The 15,832-nt window shown below is 38.2% G+C and overlaps 1 protein-coding gene across 1 annotated transcript in view; it reads left to right on the forward strand.

Annotated features, from left to right (window-relative positions):
- Positions 1-15,832, forward strand: part of TMTC2 (transmembrane O-mannosyltransferase targeting cadherins 2) — a 394,188-nt gene that overhangs the window by 363,780 nt on the left and 14,576 nt on the right. The gene's annotated exons all lie outside the window — the stretch shown is intronic.

Here is a 15,832-nt window from a genome sequence, read left to right on the forward strand (position 1 = left end):
TTTTATGCCTTCCTTTTCACATCAAATTCTTAAGAAGTTGGTTGAAAGACTAGGCACAGTCATATTCTGTAAGATTGTTACCATGGTTTAGATGTTTTAAGTGTGGCATTAAAAGATCTGATTTTCAGAAGCCTTAAAGGAGAAAGGTTAGATGTAGATGTATTTTCTTAGATTTCGTCTTTCTTGGAAAAAAATTACTGAAATCTATGTGCTGAGTGAAGGAGAAAAGAAAGAAACCAATTACAGTTGGGGAAATCAAATGAAATATAATCACTAAAGTCCTTTATTCTAACGTCATATCCTGCTAAAAGTAACACATCTATGCCCTTTAGGGAGAAAGCTCATTTGCTGTAATTTAATATTGAAGGTTCTATTTCCACTGTTATGCATTGAGTCATGCAGCTGACATATCACAAGTGTCTACAAAAAGTTAACCTCTTTGGATAAGATGGTTTTCTGAGATTAGCATTTATCGAATCCCCAGGGTTTATGAATGGTGCCATCTTCTGCCCTGGCACTGAGCAAGAGACATAGATACAGCTCCAAGTCTGCCCTTTTGTTAGGTGTTCCCTCTCTTCTCAAATCTGTCTTCCCTCACTTTCTATCTTTTCCCATATTGCTCTTGTACCCACCTCAGGGCAATCCTACTATTGCATGAGTTGTCTGTTTCCTTCTTAGATCCATTTCCCAGTAACTGCCAAGTGATATTTCTAAAATGTAAATCTGTTCCTAATACTTTACTAATGAAGTTCAGAACTTACTCATTAGGTTCCTCTTACACCCAGCACTCCAAGAGCTCCTCTAAGGCTCTAGCTCATTGAAACACAGGTAGATCAGTATATACATTCAGTCGTATCACGTATAACCCAGAAAACCCCAAACCTGAACATGATGTGACTGGCCAGATAAAATCACATTTCCTTTAATACACAGATTTCCTTTAATATACAGATAGCTCTCATTGTTCATATAATTTCTGGGTTTTCCCCAAAGAATGGCTTCATGTTCTACAGAAGTTTCTGGGTGGTTCCCTAGTCACCACGGTAAGCCTTTCTCTGTCCACAAACACTTTGTTCTAAAGCTCAACACATCATTTTTGCCCTCCCTTCACTGCCCTTCTCCTAGCATGCTTTGCTCCAAATTCCTAAACTGCCTTTTGCATAGGTGGTACTAGTATTTGCCTTAAATATTTTAGGAAGCTAGACTATAACTGAAGGTCATTTTAAGGAAGAGTGAAACTTCACGAAGGTATTACCATCATTTTGCCAAATTCTAGTCTATTGATGAACATTTCATTTGCTTTTTCACTCTCTCTTTGTAAATGCTGTTATAAGCAATGCTGCAGTGTACCTTTTTCATATTCCTGTAAGATTTTGTTTTTACTTCTCCAAGATAAACTCCTAAACATATGATTGCTTAGTCAAAGAAGATGCTGTTAATAGTTGCTATACTGCCAGATTATTTTTCCAAAAAAGTTACAATTCACATTGCTACCAGCACAATGGCCAGATTGGAATAATATCCCTCTTTTACAATTATTAACAACCTGAAGACCAAAAATTGGTACCTTTTGTCAAGTTGCATCTTTATGATCACTGCTGTGGTAACACATCTTTTCATATGTTTTATGCACTAATCATCTGTTTAGTATCTTTTGTGAGACTTGCCTATAACACATCTAACATAACAACATAAAAAAAAACGCCTATTTTTCTACTAGATTTCATTCTTATCAAGATGTCTATCTTTTCCACTATGGCATGTGAGTTTACACACACGTAGAGGAAGGGGGATGAAAAGATAGGTGTGACAGCATAAGTACCAACGTGTATATGCTGGTGTGAATGGGAAGAAAAAAGTGGAAATAATGAACTTTCTCTGGAAAGGTACATTTGTGTTCCTTCAAGAGCCATGCGTCTGCTCTTCGTGCATCCCTAACTAGTCTGCTGCCTTTGTGGCTGCCACTGTGTTTTAGAGATGACCTTGTTTTCTTCCCTCCCCAAAAGGCATACTTTTGCAATATTCTCACCCAGACAGAAGGCAGGCCTGACTGCTCCGAGCCCCCAAGAGAACCTAAGGGACTCCTCCTTGCATTCTGCCACCCCAGAGAGTATTAGCCTCTTCTGCATGGTCATAAATGATTACAGACACGGCTGTGTCCTGATGTATTGAACAAAAGAAAGGAAGTTCAGGGTAAGAATTTTCTTTTACACAAGTTACGCATATCCATTCTGCTTACATTTCAGTGGCGAGAACTTCATTCCATCACCAAGCCTGGCCAATGACAAAGTGAGGAATATTTTATCTATGGTAGCCCTTCACTCAGGAAGAAGGGAAAACCAGATTGGCCTAGGGAGCAATCAGCAGACTTCACCATATTATTTATATCATTTTCATCATTTATCCTTACCTTTCTAAATACATGTTTCTATTTATAATAGGTTGTTTTGTATAGTTCAGTTGAATAAATATAGCATCTATGTTCTTGCTAGCCCCATGATTAAAAACCAACCTTTTATCATAGGTTCCCGATCAGGCATCCCTCTATGAAGCAGTATCAAGTTGTATTTACTACAACCACAAAGAGACAAGCAAAACTCGGATGTCCCTTTTCTTGAGAAATAGATGCGTGCAAAGTTAAACAAAAGCGTAACACATCATTCCTCCTATAGTTATGTAAACAGCTGTTTGCACACAGGTTTGAAATGTAATTGTGGTAATACGGAACATTTTTAAAATATGATGTATTCAATGTTGAAGTACTGTTTATGCTTCAGAGATCCCTGTTCTGTCTCTTGGGCAGCATATAAGGAAATCTGTTGACTATTCAGTGTTACCCTGTGTGTGTATTTGTATGTGTGCACACATTCCACTATCAGAGTCCATTTTACCTTATCCTGTGGAGTAGCTCAGCAAGATAATCAGTAATGCAGCATTAGAGAAGAAAATCCTTGCAAACTTAAGGTGCACAGCTACGTTTCTTGTGATCAAGTGATATTTTGCATATTTTAATATTTTCTACCTTGACTGAACTTTACCAAGAAAAGCAAAGAAAAGGAAAAAGGAAAACACAGCCCTTTAGACATCTCCAGACTTCTCCTTTTTCTTTGTGTCTGAGAATTGCAGCTGCCAAGTTCAGTGAATGAGAAAGGACCTCCAATGAATTCCCAAAGGTATCATATAAAACGGGGAAGAAAGGGCAGTAAAATATTTTTTATAACTCTTACTCTGACTTTTTTTTCCTGTGTATCAAATAAAGTTGTCAGCGTGTTGTTGGGCTTGTTTTTGTGAGAGTCTAAGAAGGTAGCAAGGGATTGTAGCAGATGAGTTTATACTCAACTTGTGCCTATTATATCTCTACAGAGGAACCTCTTCTGCCCTTCTTGTCTGAACAGAGGAGGAGATAAACTGAGGTCTCAAAATGAAGAGAACACTAATAAGCTCCCTTAGATGAGGACAGTGCTAAGAGGGACAGGGAGAAGAGGCATATTTTGAGAAGTATAGGAGATCAAATGGGCAGCATTTGATGATTCTTTAGTAGGGGCAAGGAAGTAAGGAAGAGGAAGGAGTCTGTAGTTTGGGTGATCAAGTGAATTCTGCCACTTGTTATTTAAATAGGGAATCTTAAAAGATGAATGTTCTCATAGGCAAGACAATACATTGATGTTGACTGCTGGTTGTACTTCACTGCAGATCAGGCAACTGAATACAAGCCTGAAAATTAGGGGAGATAGAGATACAGATTTGGAGGTTACTTTAAAAACCTGTGGAAGACAGTATAGAGATTCCTAAAATAAATTCTACCATATGACCCAGTGACCCAGCAATCCTACTCCTAGGCATATACCCTGAGGAAACCAAAATTGGAACAGACATATGTAACCCACTGTTCATTGCAACACTATTTACAATAGCTAGAACATGGAAGCAACCTAGATGTCCATTGATAGATGAATGGATAAGGAAGTTCTGGTACATATACACAATGGATACTCAGCCATAAAAAGGAACACATTTGAGTCAATTCTGATGAAGTGGATGACCCTAGAGCCTATTATACAGAGTGAAGTGAGTCAGAAAGAGAAATATAAATGTTGTATTCTAATGCATATATACAGAATCTAGAAAGATGGTACTGAAGAATTTATTTACAGGGCAGCAGTGGAGAAACAGACATAGAGAGTAGAGCTGTGGACCTGGGGAGAGGGGAGGAGAGGGTGAGATGTATGGGAAGAGTAACATGGAAACTTACATCACCATATGTACAATGGATGGCCAATGGGAATTTGCTGTATGGCTCAGGAAACTCAGGAAACAGGGGCTCTGTATCAACCCAGAGGAGTGGGATGGGGCGGGAGACTGGAGGGAGATTTAGGAGGGAGGGGATATATGCATACCTGTGGCTGATTCATGTTGAGGTTTGACAGAAAACAACAAAATTCTGTAAAGCAATTATCCTTTAATAAAAATAAAGAAAACAGAACACAGTAAGTGTTTTTAACCCAAAGTTTGTGGAAAGATATCAAAAGGTTTTGTGATGCCTGAACTTGACATGTTAGGGCCAATTAAGAGTGAAATCTGGGGTGTGCTGGGAGGGTGGTTAAAAAAAAGGCAGAAAAAAAAGAGTGAATCTACAAAGATGACTAAGAAAAAATTCTTGCAGAGGTCGGATGATCATGGGTATGTGTATGTGAGTGTCTGTGTACACATATGTTTAGGCAGAACCTACATATTAGATGATGGATTTGATGTAGGGTGTGAGGGAGAAAAGTCAAGACGATCCTATGGTTTTTCACTTAGGAAACTTTCAGAAGAATAAAATTGCCATATCCTGAGATAGGGAAGACTCCCCAAGGGGCAGATTTAGTGAGTGAATGAATGAGTGAAAGAAATAGAGAATGAAGGTGTTTTAATAGAGAATGCAGCTTTATAACTTTATCACAGTGACTTCACTAACGATAATGCATTTCTAAGCCTTACTAGACCATTGTAATGAACAAACTAATTTACATTTAGTAGCTTCTCATTTGCATGTTAGCCATGTGTTATAAAGCAGTTGGCCTTGCAAATAGCTTAAATATGTCTTCAGGAAACCCTCTCTACAGTGTTAATTTGCTTAAAAAGCTCTTTCTTCTTAAATATTAGAAATGGAAATTTACATTCAGATGAGGAAGACTGCTCTGTATCTGATGATTTCTTCTTACTATAAAAATATGACATGTATATGATTGAAAGAAAAATCTTGCAAGCATTGCAGATGCGTCCCTTTGAACCAACACAAACCAAGTTGCTTTTATTCAGTTGAATTTACAGATACTTTACAGATTATTCAAATATGCCTTCTGTGTTTCTGAAAGAGTTTATGGGATAGTTTTAGAGCCACTGTTTGGGATAGTAAGTTCTCTGTCACATTTAGGAAGTTTGCCATACCTACACCAAAGCATGTGTGGTGTTATCAGTGGGAGAAGCTACCAGGGGAAAGGCAGTGTGTGGGGGCCCTTCACTCACTAAGTTCTGATAGTCGTGAGTGAGTAGTCATGTCTCTCTCTCCTTTGCTTCCTCAGCAAGCACTTGTTAGCCTAGTTTTCTATCAGGGCCTTACACATGCACTTCTTTGTCCCAACTCTGGAATTTGAACTTGTACCTCCCTTATCTGTGAATTCTGCTCATTCTTCTGATCTCAACTTGGCAGTCATCACTGAGGGAAAACTCTGAGCTGCATTTTCTTCCTACAGTTTGCTTCATATTTATAGTTTGTGTCATAGTTGACCTTCATTTAGTTTTGTGATGATTTGATGTTCATTCCTTTCACAAGACTGTAGGCTCCACGAGGGCAGAGTGTATATTTGTTGTATACACCAGCACATTATCTTTCCATAGTGAATGCTTAGCAAATAGCTGTCAAATAAATAGATGAAGATGGGATCTGCCTGCAGTCACACACCTAACTAGTGGCAGAACCAAGATTCTAGTTCAAGCCACTGCTTTCTCTGCCTCAAATCTCGGGTTCCTCAATCTGATCCTCTAATTTAGCCATGAGAATTGTTTTTCAACGTTTGTTCCAGGATTCCCAGGTGGCACTAGTGGTAAAGAATCTGCCTCCAGTGCAGGAGACTTAAGAGCCATGGTTCGATCCCTGTGCTGGGAAGACCCCAGAGGAGGGGATGGCAACCCACTCCAGCATTCTTGCCTAGGGAGTCCCTTGGACAGAGGAGCCTGGTGGGCTACAGTCCATAGGATTGCAGAGTTAGACACAACTAAAGTGGCTTCCATTGCACACATGTTTCTTTCAAATAACAAATATAAATATTCTTTGACTTCTAATTACTGATAATAACCTTTCCCCACACTTCTTGGGGAGCAATGGAATCATTTTTCTAACAGAAGTTTTATCAGAAACCAAAGATGTAAAAACTGAATTCACCTTAGCAAAGGTGCCCTACCCAGTGCATGCAACCGTACGAGGCACTAACTTTTACTATCTCCTGATCACCAGCACCACCACCCTCCACGAGCTCTTCATGCTGTGACACTTCATGCAGCTTTACCCTCCCATTCCCCTAAAATTCTCCTCCTGCCCATGCGTCCTGTCCTGCTCTTCTCCCTGGCCCCATGAATCCATCCTTGAAAATCTGTATCAAATCCCATCTCTGTGTACCACATCATTGTTCCTAGCAGCAAAGAAAGAAGAAACAACCTATACACCCACCGAGAAGACTTGGTAGATGGATTAGGGTGTGTTACACTCTTCTGAGGATTTTAGAATAAAAGTATGTCGTATCTTTTTAATGAATATAGGCAGCTTCCCAGGTGGCCCAGATGGTAAAGTGTCTGCCTGCAATGCGTGAGACCCTGGTTCAATCCCTGGGTCAGGAAGATCCCCAGGAGAAGGAAATGGCAACCCACTCCAGTAATCTGGCCTGGACAATTCCATGGATGGAGGAGCCTGGTGGGCTACAGTCCATGGGATCGTAAAGAGTCGGACACAGCTGAGTGACTTCACTTTTCATTTTAATGAATATGCTATACAAAGAGAGAGAGAACTCTATTTGCATTGCTGAGTGATTTTTCTCCATAATCATGAGTGTCTTAATACCAGTGCACACTAAATTACTTCAGTCATGTCTGATTCTTTGTGACCTGCCAGGCTCTGTCCATGGAATTCTCCAGGCAAGAACACTGGAGTGGGCTGCCATACCCTCCCCCAGAGGATTTTCCCAACCCAGGGATCAAGCCCTCTTCTCTTGTCTCTTGCATTGGCAGGTGGGTTCTTTACCTCTAGTGCCACCTGGAAAATCCTTAATGCCAGTTCCTCCTGAAAGGTCTAATTTTTTTTTTTTTCAGGCTTTCCTTTTTTGCAAAAGAATGAAATATGGTACATCCTTTTCCCTCAACTGTTTCCCAGGGAGTTCTTAATTTCTTGATTAAAAACCTTAATTTTGTTCTTTTTTCTTGCACGGTAGGTGTTAGCCTTTAGCATTTATGTTGAAGATTTATAACAGTAATGAAAATTTCCAAACTAAATAGCAATAACCCCATGGGTAACCAGATGAGTTCAGTTTAATTTTTTTTCTCTAATAAAATTCTTTCTGTGCACAACGTTCAGTCTTCTCACAGTGGATTCTCAATGTACACTTGTGACTCCGAGCTGAAGTTTAACCATATGCTGTTGTGAATTTCCTTGTGCTCTGTTAATATATTTCACTTTTTGCCAGAGTCCAAATCCCTCCAGCATTTGTGTCTATGCTTTTTTCACAAATATTTATGTCTCCTCAGCTGCCTCTTGAGAATAAGCCAGATTAGGAGATTCTCTAAGGCTTATTGTTGTTTTTCAACTGAAGAATTTACAAAACAGAATTTGCCCCCACAAATTAAAGGACGAAAAATGTTAATTTTTTTCAGTTTGGGGTTGGTTACCTTACCCTTTTAAATAATCTATTTTCACCCTTGATGTAATTTTTTCTACTAAGACAGTGCTGTCTTCTGGAAGTTTGTACATTATCACTAAAATATTATGGCTCTTCATTTGGTAACATGCTGTAAAATAATATGTAACACTCCTATAGTGTTTCATACATTTGCCAAATATTTGTATACCTACTTTATTATTCCTCATAATATCTAATGAAGAAAACAAAGGTTATTTTAGTAAGTCTATTTACTTTTTTTTAATTTAGGAAACTGATTTGGCAGTGTTGGATAATTTTTCCTAAGTCATATAGGTAGGAAATGCTAAAGTAAAAATTAAAATTTGGATCTTCCTACTATTAATCTAGAATTGTTCCCACTTGCCATTTTGGAGAAAGAGATATATATATATGTATATATACACACACACACACATACACATGCATATACTATTTCAGTATGTTTGTCTAAAACATTTCCTTCTTTTTGAGGAATAAGTTTATCAACACCTTTAAAATCTGAGGTCTTTTTGTTATTCAGCAGGAATAATCTGTCTGATCAAAATATAATTATGTAGATCAGATAGCTTGGAGAAACCCTCATTGTAATGCTTTTTAACTGAGATAATATATGTGATGATAATTCTTTATTTTGCTTATCTGAAACACTGTTTTTTCCCATAAACAAATACTAGCAAGAATGGCTACAGTTAAGATGATTTTTGCACTTTTAGCACCTAATAATCACTGCAGTAAGTGTTACAAAGCTTGTGGAACTTTCTTCCAGAAAATAAGTATGGTGCTACCAGCATATCCTTGATGCTTCTAATTGATTAAAAATTATTTTATTACTTTAATTGCTTTGCAATTCATGTTTTATAATCTTAGTTTTCCTTATACTTTGGTGGATAGCTGAAAACAATATTAACCACATTTTTAATCATTCTCCACTCAATAGAACTTCATAAATGAGAAAATACTTATTAATCAAATAAAATAACAGGTATTTAGCATGATTGCTTGTGACATGAGTTTGCATTCAAAAATTAAAAACCTCAGTAGGAGTTTGGTGTGGTTAATCTTGGACACCAGTGTTTTGTTTTTAATTTTCTAAGCATTATAATTGTAATCCTGTTGTTTGTAAGCAGTGAACCAATTATAAAGATACAAATTTCATGTTTCTTCAAGTAGTTATTGATTTATTTTCACTCTTAGAATGGATGAAGGAAGAAATAAAGGCTAAATTAAGAATAACTTCATTGACCCCAGATACTTTTTATAGTGTTTCAGAAAAATCATACAAAATTCATGTTGGTGCAGATAGATTCTCTGTTTCTCTCAATACCTCTGTCTGTCATTCTCTCCATCTTACAGTTAGCCTTATGCCCTCAGGGCTGCAGGATATTGTCAATGCAGTCTCTCCAGATGTTTGTGAGAAACATTGAGAATCACTGCCAGTGTTTACCATGATGAAACAATCACTGTATTACCATCATAGTAAGTTGGAAGAATAGAAAGGGAAATGGAAATAGTGTGGAAAGAATTGGGTTTGGACTCAGCAATACTGATCACTGGCTGTGTTACTTTGAACAACTTAATCTTTCAGGATCTGAGATCATGTAAGTGTATGTGCTTTGAAAAAACTTTAAATAGCAAAAAAAAAAAAAAAAAGTGAGATACCTGTAGTACAAATAATGGAAGACAGGCTTTCAGACCCATTAAGACACTAAGGGTTAAAAAAGATCTACGGGCTTTGTATACAATGCCTATCAAACAAATAATTGCGCTGAGAATGAAAATGATTTGTCATGTTTAAGGTTAACAGTGGGCTAATGCTGTTTTCACTAGGGAAATTGTGTGTAGAAACAAGTAACAAATTCCGATTTATAAGGATAGTGCAAATACTGCAGGTGACAGCAGTGCATATGTAACTAGCTTACATAGTGACATTAGAGTGCAGATACTCCTGTAAGTGAGTTTGTACCCACATGAGAAAAGGCATGATTTTGGATAGACAACAGTAAAAGTAGACACACAAATCCTTCATCCATCCTGGGAAAATCAATCCTGGCAGCATGAAAAGTATGCCACTTTTTACTCTTTCTGTAAGTGAAGAAAGGAACAAAATGTATTTGGCCACTAGTCTAGTTTGCTGCTTAATGATACAGGGAGAGAATAGACAAGTAAATTCATTTCTTCTCCTTTTTATGGGGATGAAATTAGACTTTGTTTTGGCAAGAAATGTTATTCCCCTGCTTACAGCATGATATCAGACTGAAATATAAGAGATGGGTTGTGTCAAAATGCAAATCAGTCAGTGTTCATTATAGGAAAAGGACCATATACTGCCAATAAATAAACTGTGGGTTGTATAGTGGTTCTCAATGGTAAGCTAAACAAAGTGGAGTACTGCCAAAAGTGGATAACATTCTAGGAGGATGTCAGTGTGTTTCATTAGCTGTCTGTGTACTTGTTTTTATTTATATTGCTTATCTGTAGATTTGCCGCTTCTTCACTTCCCTTGAGTTTGAAAACATTTTGAGAGCAAAATCCAGTTTCCTTTTAACTCCCCCCTGTTACTTTGAATGGTCTTCTGCACAAGATGCAGGCTCCATAATTGTTGTTAACTAACTCCTCTTTAATATCTCATCTTCAAGTTTCAGGGACTTTTATAATCACAAAGACGTCCACTTTGGTCGATAGAGAAGGACACAGAGGATAGGATAATGTTTTTCTTCTGAAATGCTGTCGTACTTTTAAGGGGGAGATGAGAACCACTCTTTTGAAGGCAAGGGGCAAACTCCAGCTTCAAACTGGAGTTGAAGATTCTAAGTGGTGAGTCCCCTGGAGAAGCAGGATTCTCCTCAGCATGGAGTCCACTGGCAGCCCTGCTTTCCTATTAATGAGTTTTTGTGCTATTTACCAAGCAGAGCCTGCAATGGAGTCAAGACTCTCCAGGTGAAATATGATGGTTTGAGGTTAGTAGCTTTCTCTGTTTGTAGTGACAGACACAAATCCTCCCTAGAGAATATTATTTTTAGCTACTGAAGTACATGGAAAATTAAAGCTAATAATATGAACTACAAGGATGCTAGAGCAATTTGATAATAAAATTAAGAAATGTGTTCATCAGTCATTAGAAACATCTTAGGACATGATTTTGGTGCCATGATAAAAGTTCCAGAGGCTACTTTAGAACTTCAAGTTAGGTGTTAGCAAGTAGTAATTATCTTGGGGGGAAAAAAAATTACTAAAAGGTTATCCTCACACGCCTCCTCACTAGTATTTGTTAATGAAATTGTTGTGTTGTTTTTTTCCCGTGGTACCATCAGAACTAATCTAAGTCATGCTTTCTATCCCTGTCCACAGAAATCACTCCAGAAGACCTAGTTCTCATAAGTCATACCCCTTCCCCAAAATCTAATCCCCTTAAGATTCTGTATTTCTCTCCTTTGCCTGCATTGCCCATCATTCACTGCCCAACTCTTGAAATGTTTTATTAACTGTGTTCTGTCAAGACAGTCCTCTTAACCAGTTGATCTTCTCTGCCTCCATGACCTCATTTCACACAGCCTATCTGCCTGCCATCTCTAGCTCTGGCACCAGCTTCCCAAATGCTTCAGTCACAACTAGGATCTCCAGTCCATTGTGGATCGTGAGTGTTTCAGTGTACTTGATCATCATACCTCACTTTACTCTTTATTGAGATTGCCTTTCAAGGTCAGTCATGATCACTTCCTTGCGTGCAGCCTTGGGTCCTGTGCTTCTTTTTGTCCCATCATGTCTTTGGGACCCTGGTTGAATCCATCTCTGCTGGTTCGTTGTCTGCATGTTGAAGCAAAACGTAGCTCGAGAAGACAACATACTTCAAGCTCAGTATCACCACTTCAAGGCAAACCTACTACAATTTTCTAGTCTGTCTAACGTTTTTCTGGATGACTGTTCACACTTAACTGTCTCATCTAAAATATTCATAGCCCTTCTTCCATCACGCACTCAACTGATGGCCTTGCTTCCTCTTTCACTGAGAACGTAGATGTAATTAGAGGGAACTTCCACAGTATCCCATCAGCAAATTTAACCATCTATTAGCATCCGTGCCTTTAATGCTACCTTTCCGCCTATTGTTATGGATAAACTGTCTGTGCTTCTAGCTAGAACCAAACCCTTCATTTCTTCACGAAATGATTTTGTTCTTGACTAAGGATGTTACCCCTCCCTCTTTCTCTGTCTCTCCCCCCTCCCTCTTGTTTTTCTGTTTCTGCATTGCTGACTCTCATATTAACTATTTTTCTCTCTCTACCAGATTTTTCTCATCAGCATTTCAACATGATATTATGCCTCCAAAAATTCAGGGACAAAAAGACTCCCCAAGTGATTCCTAAATTTGTATTTCAGGCTAGTATCTCTTCTTTGGATTCCAGACTAATCTATTTAGTGCCCAATTAGTATCTTCACTTCCAGGGGTCCCTTCAGGCAACTAGTCTAGAACTGAGCTCCTGATCTTCTCATACCTTCTCACATTGTCCTTCTCCCTGCAATAAATCATTTCATTCTCCTAGCTGCATAAGCCAACTTCCTCTGCAACTATCCTTGTGAAAGATGTCAATATCACTGCTGACCTATAATACTACAGTTGACTCCTTTATTCATCTACTGCAACACAGCATTTGAAGCATAAGTCAGATCATGTCACTCCTTGAGAAGCTTACTCCTTCAACTGCTTCCAATTATTCACTCAGATAACATCTTCTCTTAAGACCTTTCTTAATCTTCCTATTTAATATTGACAAACTTTTGTTGTAGCAGACCAGACAGCAAATATTTTAGGCTTTGCAGTTATAATGTGTCTGTTGCAACTACTCAGCTCTTTGCATGCCGTTGTAGCATGCAAGCAGCCATAGACAATACATGATTGAATGTGGCTATGTTCCAAAGACATTTTATTTATGGGCATTGAAATTTGAATTTTAGGTAGTTTTCATGTATCTTGATGTATTCCTCTTTCTTTTGAGGGTTTTCAACCATTTAAAAATAGAAGCCATCAGGCTCCTCTGTCCATAGGATTTTCCAGGCAAGATTACTGGAGTAGGTTGCCATTTCCTCCTCCAGGGGATCTTCCTGACCCAGGGATTGAACCTGTGTCTCTGCGTCTCCTTCACCACAGGCCGATTCTTTTCCTCTGAGCCACCAGGGATGCCCATATCACAGTACAATATGCTATATATTTTACTTATTTTTTTCATGTGTATCTTTCGAGTAGAATTTAAGCTCCAAAAGGCCTGGGGTTTTGAACTGTTTTGTGTACTACTGAATTCCTAACATAGGTGCTCAATAATTAGATGAATGAAAATGTGAATAAATTTTATTAGAAAAGAAAGTAAAGAAATTTGGCTATAGTGGATGAGATCACTGTTGAATGCAAGTGTATTTATTGAGTTGACCAAAAAGTTTATTCAGTTTTTTCTATAACATCTTACAAAAAACCCAGATGAATTTTTTGGCCAACCCAATATTTTAGAAATTCTAATCATAGAACTACAGAAGACATGTGTTAACCATTTGCAGCCTACAAAATGTTCCTTTAGTGCCTTTCTTCTTGAAATTTTTATTATTTCATTGTTATAGATTTTTTTCATCCTCCCTAAATCCCATTTATTTAATAAGAAACACAATGCATTGATCTACCTGTTTTGGGGATGGCCTGGCTTCCTGTCCTACTGTGGCTTGTCAACTGAAAAAAATTACACAATCTCAAAGTTGAGAGTTATGTCTTATCTGGGGAACGTTCTGAGGATTTCAAGCCCAAAACACAGCATCTCAGATAATGCTGAGAAACTATTCCTTAAGAGGCCAGGGCTGGTAGCCAGGATAAATTTGAGCTTTTGCAAGAAAAGACCAGATAGTCTGAACATCAAAACATTTCTGTTAGTAAAACAAAACCAGATACTTCAAGGTAAGGAAGTTAGCACTTTTCTGTGCATAGGACTTCCCTGCTGGCTCAGATGGTAAAGCGTCTGCTGCCTACAATGCAGGAGACCCAGGTTCAATCCCTGAGTTGGGAAGATCCTCTGGAGAAGGAAATGGCAACCCACTCCAGTACTCTTGCCTGGAAAGTCCCATGGACTGAGGAGTGTGGTAGGCTACAGTCCATGGGGTCGCAAAGTGTCAGACATGACTGAGTGACTTCACTTTTGCTTTCTTTTCATGCATAGGAAGGGACTTCCCTCGTGGCTCAGGGGTAAAGAATCCAACTGCTAATACAGGAGAATTGAGAGATGTGAGTTTGATCCCTGGGTCAGGAAGGTCCCTTGGAGTAGGAAATGACAACCCACTCCAGCATTCTTGTGAGGAGAATTCCATGGACAGAGGAGCCTGGTGGGCTATAGGCCATGGGGGTCACAAAGAGTTGGATGCAACTGAGCATGCTCACATGATGTATAGAAAGATTCACGAGTCAGGGCTGACTGAAATCATTTCTTTGATGTTCACTTTAGCTAACTAGGACCAGTATACTGTGTTTTCTCATCCTGAGTTGTCTCAGGGTGCATTGTCAGGGGTGGCTGAAGCAGCCGACTTTGTGATAGGCTTGGCAGTAGGCAGCTTCTTTGTCTGCATCCTGATTTTCCTTAGGGCTTACTGTGCGGGCAGCTGTGATGTGATGGCTTGATGACAGCAACATCCTTTATTTACTGATATGGCAGACAATATTTTAGTTCACAGGTTCTTCAAATTCTGGAGCTAAATGGACCTGCTGATTGACTACATGCCTTCTTGCTTCTCTGCTGGAGGCTGCCCTCTCATATGACCACTGTAAGTGGTCATGTTCATTTAGCGTCCAGGACTTAATTTTCTAAGAATATTGGCTTTGTAATTAACTGCTCAATTTCTTCTTCTCTTGGATGAGCCAAAGAATTTCACAAAGTTCTTAAACTTCTTTGACAGAAGTAAATGAAAGTGTTAAATTATAAGCATTAGAGCATAGCTTAATTTCTGTGAGCTGTTTCAAGATACTGAAATTGGATTTAGTTATTATATGTAAGGGACATTAAGCATTTATGACACAAATGACCTGTAGTTTAATTAGATACTTAGTGAAGTATTCATAAGATACTTTGTTTTCAGAATAGTCAATATGTAATAGAAGTAAAAGGATCTTGCTTTTAGTTTCTTAGGTGAAAGATTTGAGATGTACCTCCCTTGTACTTCTAGAGAAGCTCTTTATGTTTTGCTTGTTCAGATACAAATCATGTAGAGGTGAAATGTAGCCAAGTTTTTTCTGTGGTCTGGTATCAAGTCACTATTCAAGGTTGTTGCATTGTCAATACAAAGTTATGTTTTTTGAGTAGGTGAAATGTATTACTTTGTGATTCTGTAAACATATTTGACATGCATCACATAATCATTATGGTTTTCTGACAGGGCACTGAAGATGAGTCTAAAAGAAATAAAAGTTGGCATGTGAGAATTAATCATTGGAATAATTCATTTTGTTCTACCTTCCTTTTCAAGTCTTATTTTGGTTGTTATTTGCGAGTATGGGTGAATGACTATTCAGTAAATATATTTGAAATTCACAGTTTTTTGGACTTTTGGTCTATGCAGTTGCTTCATTGATTGCTTATTACTTGGCTGCTTGCTTGTTTTATATTAATAGGGTAGACCAAAGAAGGAAGTTAAGAAAGTGTATAGCATTTACAAAAATATAGCTACTCAGAGAAGAGATAAGAATAGGTCAAGGCAATAGCAAATCTGTTTTATTTACAATTTTGAAAGTACTATGCAGAAAAATGTCATCAAGCCGGTCTGTAATGTCTTCCTCTAATATGCTGACTCTACAGACTTTACGTTAGAAGGAGCAGTCTGAATGTGACAACATTCAGATATGAACATTTCTGAAATGAAGGCCAAGTGTGCAATTGAAT

The sequence above is a fragment of the Muntiacus reevesi genome, chromosome 4 (assembly GCF_963930625.1).
Source record: "Muntiacus reevesi chromosome 4, mMunRee1.1, whole genome shotgun sequence".
In the NCBI taxonomy this organism is placed as follows: domain Eukaryota; kingdom Metazoa; phylum Chordata; class Mammalia; order Artiodactyla; family Cervidae; genus Muntiacus; species Muntiacus reevesi.